This window comes from Triticum aestivum, chromosome 7B (assembly GCF_018294505.1).
Source record: "Triticum aestivum cultivar Chinese Spring chromosome 7B, IWGSC CS RefSeq v2.1, whole genome shotgun sequence".
In the NCBI taxonomy this organism is placed as follows: domain Eukaryota; kingdom Viridiplantae; phylum Streptophyta; class Magnoliopsida; order Poales; family Poaceae; genus Triticum; species Triticum aestivum.
This window is the reverse complement of record NC_057813.1, coordinates 693,705,665-693,713,309: the sequence shown is the minus strand read 5'-3', so window position 1 is coordinate 693,713,309 and position 7,645 is coordinate 693,705,665.

Below are 7,645 nucleotides of genomic sequence, written 5' to 3'. Positions count from 1 at the left end.
CGACAAAAGCCGTAAACTAACTCTGAGCAGCCACCAATTTATGGTGTAGGGTGGGCTATTTATAGCCACAAGGCGACCCAACCTGATATGTCCGAAATGACACTTGGTAACTAAGGAACTGACACGTGTTCCAACATTCAGATTTCAAACACACACGGCAACTTTACTTGGGCTACAAGCAAAGCTGAGTCATCCAGCTCTGGATAAGATTTGCACTCATTATCTTCGCTCGAAGACATAGGATTTGGGTTGAGCATCACTTCAGTCACTCTGACATTGTTCACCCTGACCCCACTTAACAGTATGGTGGTTCCTATGACTCAACAAAGAAGAAAAGGAAACAACGAAACAACTCAGTCTTCGCTCTCCATAGTCTTCAGTCATTGTCTTCTCATGTCATAGTATTCAATGTGAATACCTTCACATACCACCATTGTCTTCAATATCTCCGGTAGGTAAACCGAATCAATGAGGGACACTACCTGTGTTATCCTGCAATTCTCACAAACGCATTAGTCCCTCAACCAACTTTGTCGTCAATACTCCAAAACCAACTAGGGGTGGCACTAGATGCACTTACAAGATTCACATGATAATCAAAATACTAGATACTCAAAACGTCCATAACCGGTGACACGGCTAACCATGATTAGTTTATACACTCTGCAGAGGTTTGCGCACTTTTTCCCACAAGACTCGATCTCCTCCGTTGGATTTCTCGCACTTCACGGTGTTAGAGAAACGGATGACCGAGACATAGTCTTACAGAAGCACTAGCACCTTACGATCGGGTAGACAGTTACACCTATTTTTCCCTTCATATGCTAGTCTACCACTGTAATAGTTCGCATGACTTAATCAACTATGCTAGAGCCCATACTAGCTTGTGGCTGCACATGAAAGTTTCTAGCTTGAATAATCTCATGATCTCTTTGAGCCTGGGTGGCGGTCCATAAAGAAAACCAGGCAATCGCTGGAATACCCAGGTGCCTCAATCCACCTATTGACACCAGATTTTGGCACGGTCAATAACTTATTTAAGATGACCTCAAATAAAGAAGTGATCTTCATGAAAGAGTTCCGTATTGTCGATATGAACATCTTTGAAGTTTGGGTCATCACAGTCCGATTTCATCTCGAAGACCGAAACTATGCTCAAAGTACTAAGATCTTATATTCAGAGTACAGTTTAGATGATTAAGCCCCCAAGACAAGCTCAAATGGAAAAATTATCTACACAGATTGTCTTCGTCTCGTCGAAACGATCGATTTTGATATAAAAATCGTTCCAATCCAAGTTCGTATGCAAAAGTTAGAGCCATCGGAATACAGCCCTGTCAGGAGGCAAAAACTGGCGCGCCCCACCAGACACCGTGTCTGATGGGTAGCGCGAGGGATAGCCTGTTTCGTGCGACCGATTTGACCCTCAAGATGACCTCTGATCAAAAAACGTTCAACATAAATGTTGTTCGTCTCGTTGAAATGGTTAAGATTTCTTTTGGGCTCGTTTCTATCCGAGATCGTTTACCACCACAAAAAAGACCCGCAAGGTGCAGCCAGTTTAAACCGAACAGTTTTGGAAAGTTCGGACAAAACCAATCCGAATTTGACTAGGGTTTTGGACGTGAATCCAAGCTTTTTCCTTGCACGGGAAGTCCAGCCGCCTCTTATATACCTAAGGGGTGACGGCCGATTGAACAACACCAATCGAACAAACACATCTAATACTTTTTCGTGTTCATCTACTTTTATCTCTCCCCTTGTATCTTTCTTCTCGCTCTTCGTCGTTCTTCAAGATTGGAAGCTGCGAATCCACGAGGCTCTAGGGGCGGTAAGGCCGACCTCGAGCAGCGAATCGTCTCCGCGAGCCCTGACGGGGTCCCTCCCGGGCGAGCGGGGCGTCTGGTCCCAAAAGCGCCGGCTTGCTGTCTTGCGTATCGCGCTGGAAGTCGGCCTCCCGCGGTGTGAGTTGCGGAGCATCTCCCTCGTCGCCACGGGTACACATCGACATGTACGTGTGACGCGTTCCAGCGTCAACACACTTTTTGGCGACTCCGATGGGGAAAAAGTTTTGAACGGTCTCCGGTCTATTCTTGCTACGAAAGGATCGTCATCTAGGGTTTGCAATCTACAAAGGTAATATGAATACCCAATTTCCTACTGTAGATGCAAATAATTCATATGGTGTTACTAGATTATTCAATGAGTATACTCTATCGGCCAGCCCTAGTTTTTTCAATAATGCATCTAATTACGTGCAAGGGCCGATTCAAAGTAATTTGCATGCTTTAAGTTCTTATGATACTAGTAACCTACACCATATGTATCCCAACTCTCATGCATCGGCAACCCCACAAATTGTTATGACGATGAACAACATGGTGAGTTCAGTTAACAAATTTGAAACACCTCATGTTAGAATTTCCAATGCCATGCAAGAAAGTGTTTCACCCTTTTATTCATCGGCAAGTAATGTGCAATATACTAATCCAACCATGCCGATGAACGAGAGAATTGGCCATGCTGCTACTAGTTATTCGGCCAGTTACTCTCAAACGTCATATGCTACACCTCATGTTAGTAATTCTTCGGCACCATACACAACTGTAGATGCTCATAATTCGGCTTCACACCTTCCTGGTTATAGCCGAATGAATGTAAATTTTACAGGAGCAGTTGTGCCCAATATTGTAGAAGATGAGGTAGTGGTGGCTGCATTGGAGAGTTTAGCCCAAAACAAGAGAATTAGTGCTCTTTGCCTTGAACAACATGCAAAGGGGCTATTTCCTGATTATGCCACAATAAAAGCTAGAGTTTTGCAAGAATATGAATCTTTGCCAATTGATAAAATTGGCGAGCAAAAGTATGGTCTTACAACAATGCATATGCCTTCACCTAGTACTACATCATATTATACACCCCTTACACAATTGCAAAATTTTGGCAACACCCGTGTGTCATTGCCGAAAGAATCTAAAAGCATTGAGGGGCAATCATATCCGGAGTGGGCTGAAATTGAGAAAAAGCTTAAAGCTAATTTTGCCGCTCGCCGTCAGAAACAAATAGAAAAAGAATTTGCTTAGATAAAAGAAGCATTGCCAATTTATAGTATCAATGAAAAGAAGGATGATTCGGAACATGAAAGTGCTTCGGTTGAAAAAGCCGAATCAAGTACTATATATTCTGAATCCATCAAATCCAACGAGGCAAGCATTATTGAGAAAGGGCAGGGCAAGCATAGGAAAACAACGGTGCTTGATTTTTCTGAAGTTAATGGAACCTACTTCCTGCCCTATGAGTTCCGTGCGGTAGAAATTAACAAACTACAAGGACAAGAACAAGTAGACGAACAAAGTTCGGCCGACAAAAATCTTCAAAGCAGTGATGCACGGATTCAAGAAAAAGATGATGACAAGGTATTGGGGAGCCATCCAAAGACGGAGCAAGATGTTCTTCAAATGGAACCACCATCATGCTCTCCCAACATATTTGAAGAGGTATGCATAGCGAGTAATTTACCTATTTTTATATTTGGTCGCAACTTCATTATTGATGCATCTATAAGAAATATTCTCATAAGTAATTTTGAAAGACCAATGAAGAAGGGTAATTTACTTGTTAGCAATAAAATTGTTATGGAACATATCGGTCAAACCATTGCGCCATTTATAAAGACCGATAATGACTTATTGTTACAGCCAAAGCTTTCCCCATTGCTTTATCTAAAGTTCATATCTAGTTGGGTAACTTTGCTTATTTCGTACTTGGCTTGCACTTGGTCTCAAGTGAGACATGTATATTCTAAATATCTTCGTTTCAGAAATTTAAAGCCATGGTTAAATTCTATTGAGAAAACCGATGCTAATATAATATCTTATCCAAAGACATCGGAGATAGAGTGGAAAACACAATGCATAGCTGAATGGGGAGATTCCAAATCTGAACCATTCGTTTGCTTATCTCCAAAGCCGTTCAAACAGCAAGATCGGCTAGAAAACAAGAAGTATACCTTCAATTCAAGCATGTGTGATCAAATATTTGATTTATTGCTGAAAAATAATTACATTACAATTCTCGATCACCATGTTAAGCCATCAATCCAAGGACGAATGTATTGTAAGTTGCATGATTCGTCCAAACATAATTTTGAGGATTGCAACATGTTTCGGCAAATAGTTAAATCGGCCATTGAAAAAGGACGATTGAAATTTGTTGAAACACCAAGAGATGACCAGTCTATTCCGATTGGTCCCGATGGCAAAAGGTTTTTGCATCGGCTGCTTCAAGCCGATCCATTTAAAGAGAATGTAAAAACTGCAGGTGATGGGATCAAGGTTTCATGTAAAGAAGTTGTTGAAGAGCATAATGAGCATAATCTTGAGGGCGAGAATTCCATCGAAGCTACAATGGAGACGCCAAGGACTGGGGGGCAGCAAGCAAATCCAATGATCGATGAAAGCAAACCAAAAGAAAACAAAGGCCAAAATAAACGCAAGTGTAAGAGATCAAAAATCAACTTTGCTGAACTATTGGATAAATATCAAAAGATGAGTGAAGAGAAGAATGCTTATCGGCCAAATCATGCAAAGAAAGCAGGATCACCCCCAAGGCGCAAATATGAGGATTGGTATTGGCAAAGGGATAATTTTAATGCAACATATTCATATCCTTATTTTGGGCCGCCAATGCCAATGCCGTGGATGCCTCCCTATGCTCATATAGATACATATTCATCATGGGACAAGTATGGTACAAGGGCACATTCTCCATCTTATTCTAGACCATCTCACCAATACTATGCAGCTCCAAGAAGATCAACATTTGAACAATCACGCATCAAAGACCGTTTCAATCATAAGGAGTCGGTCCAGAGCTCAAGGAAGAAAAAAGAGGTGGTAAAGCAAGTTTACCGCGTGAAAAAAGATGGTCGTAAGTGTGCTACTTCAGATTTGATCTCAAATAACAAAGGGCCAATTAAAGTGTTGACATTGGCTACAAAAGGCAAAGAAGTGAAACAATCAATTGATAAAAATTAGAGTGCCAAATCTGAGGAAAAGAAGTTGATGGTGCACAAGGCCCAAAAAGAGTTGTCATTGCTTCAAACAAAAACACAGCCGGGGTGCCCACTTGGCTTATCGTATTGGCAAAAAAAGGAATTACAAAAACTTAGTGCACAAGAGCTGAAAAAGATGAACATGGCATGGGTTCCAAAGAGGAGCAGTCAAAATGAAAGTGATGTGCAACCTTCTATTGCAACAAGTGTTACAAAAGTGAAGAAAGAGAAGGATGGAAGCCAAAAACAGTTAAGCCGAAGGTTTGCATCACCCCATCAAAATCTTTGGTTAGCACATCATCCATATTCTTCAACCATACCATTGATGCCTTTGCCGTGGAATTCTTCATCAGGCGAAGTAAGGATTGGAGGAAGTTCATTCTTGACTATCTGCAAAATCCTAGCGAAAGGGTGAACAATATGGTTAGGAGGATGGTTTTGATCTATGGAACCTTATCACCGGATTGTTTTAGAAGCTGAGAAGTTTTCACCCAAGTTTGCATCAAGAGGTTCAAACAAGCAATGGACGATGTATACTTGTCGTTCTAAGAACATGCAAAATGGCCGATGGAGTGTTGACATCGTCCTTAGAACAAGCTATGCAGAAGTTATTTTTCGGCACACAAACTTTGCCAAAAAAACAAGGGGGCATGTGTTGACACCAGATTTTGGCACGGTCAATAACTTATTTAAGATGGCCTCAAATAAAAAAGTGATCTTCATGAAAGAGTTCCGTATTGTCGATATGAACATCTTTGAAGTTTGGGTCATCGCAGTCCGATTTCATCTCGAAGACCGAAACTATGCTCAAAGTACTAAGATCCTATATTCAGAGTACAGTTTAGCTGATTAAGCCCCCAAGACAACCTCAAATGGAAAAATTATCTACATGGATTTTCTTCGTCTCGTCGAAACGATCGATTTTGATATAAAATCGTTCCAATCCGAGTTCGTATGCAAAAGTTAGAGCCATCGGAATACAGCCCTGTCAGGAGGCAAAAACTGGCGCGCCCCACTAGACACCCTGTCTGATGGGTAGCGCGAGGGATAGCCTGTTTCGTGCGACCGATTTGACCCTCAAGATGACCTCTGATCAAAAAATGTTCAACATAAAAGTTGTTCTTCTCGTCGAAATGGTCAAGATTGCTTTTGGGCTCGTTTCTATACGAGATCGTTTACCACCACAAAAAAGACCCGCAAGGTGCAGCCAGTTTAAACCGAACAGTTTTGGAAAGTTCGGACAAAACCAATCCGAATTTGACTAGGGTTTTGGACGTGAATCCAAGCTTTTTCCTTGCACGGGAAGTCCAGCCGCCTCTTATATACCTAAGGGGTGACGGCCGATTGAACAACACCAATCGAACAAACACATCTAATACTTTTTCGTGTTCATCTACTTTTATCTCTCCCCTTGTATCTTTCTTCTCGTTCTTCGTCGTTCTTCAAGATTGGAGGCTGCGGATCCACGAGGCTCTAGGGGCGGTAAGGCCGACCTCGAGCATCCAATCATCGCCTCGAGCCCTGACGGGGTCCCTCCCGGGCGAGCTGGGCGTCTGGTCCCAAAAGCGCCGGCTTGCTGTCTTGCATATCACGCTGGAAGTCGGCCTCCCGCGGTGTGAGTTGCGGAGCATCTCCCTCGGTGCTGCGGGTACACATCAACGTGTACGTGTGACGCGTTCTAGCGTCAACACCACCTAGATGTGTATTAAAGTTGCCACCTTAAATAATCCATTAAATAACAATCTCACATCTGTGATGGATACACTCACCCAATCCACGTCTACTAGCATAGCATGGCAATATAAGCAAAGATAGAAGTAACTCCCAAGGGTTGATAATAAAACAGGTAATAGGTACTACCTCATCTACTTCCCAAAACCCACATATTAATCAGATCCTAACCATGCAATTGTTTGAGGATTGATCTAATGCAATAAAAGTGGGTAGTAAAGAGGTATGATCAAAGTGTTACTTGCCTTGCTGATGATCCGTGAAACTTAGAGATTCGAAGTAGCAAGCGGCGCACTCCGGATACTCTATCGCAAACAAACAAGCAAACAAACATACAATAAGTACTCATCTAATGCACAGGTAAAACTCAAATAAGACAACTAACCAGAAAGTTCAATTTAAGAACTCTGGTTTGCAAAAATAATCAAATCAAACGAGGCAACAAAACTCAAACGGCGAAAGAAACGAGCTTCGTTTACTAATCTGGACCTAACTCAAATTTTACAGTAGCAAAAACTTGTTTGAGTAGGTTAAACAGAAAGAGGGTTTTGCGACGAATCTCTAGGCGCTTGAATCGCCTGATTCCGATAAACAAGCGGAAAGTTATACTAGAACGAAAATCGGATCAGAAATCACGATCTGGAATAATCGCGGAAAATCCGAGAAAATGAAATAACTGACAAACAGTTTAACGAACGGATGTTCGTTAACTTAAACTAAACGGTGAACTCGTCCGTTAAAACGAACGAGCGAACGCTCGCTAAATAAATAAACCGGAAAAAACGATCTATTCTAAAAAAAGAAAACGAGGTGCTCCGGCGGGGCGAGGGGAGGCGGCGTGGGGCGGCAGGGCTCCGGCGG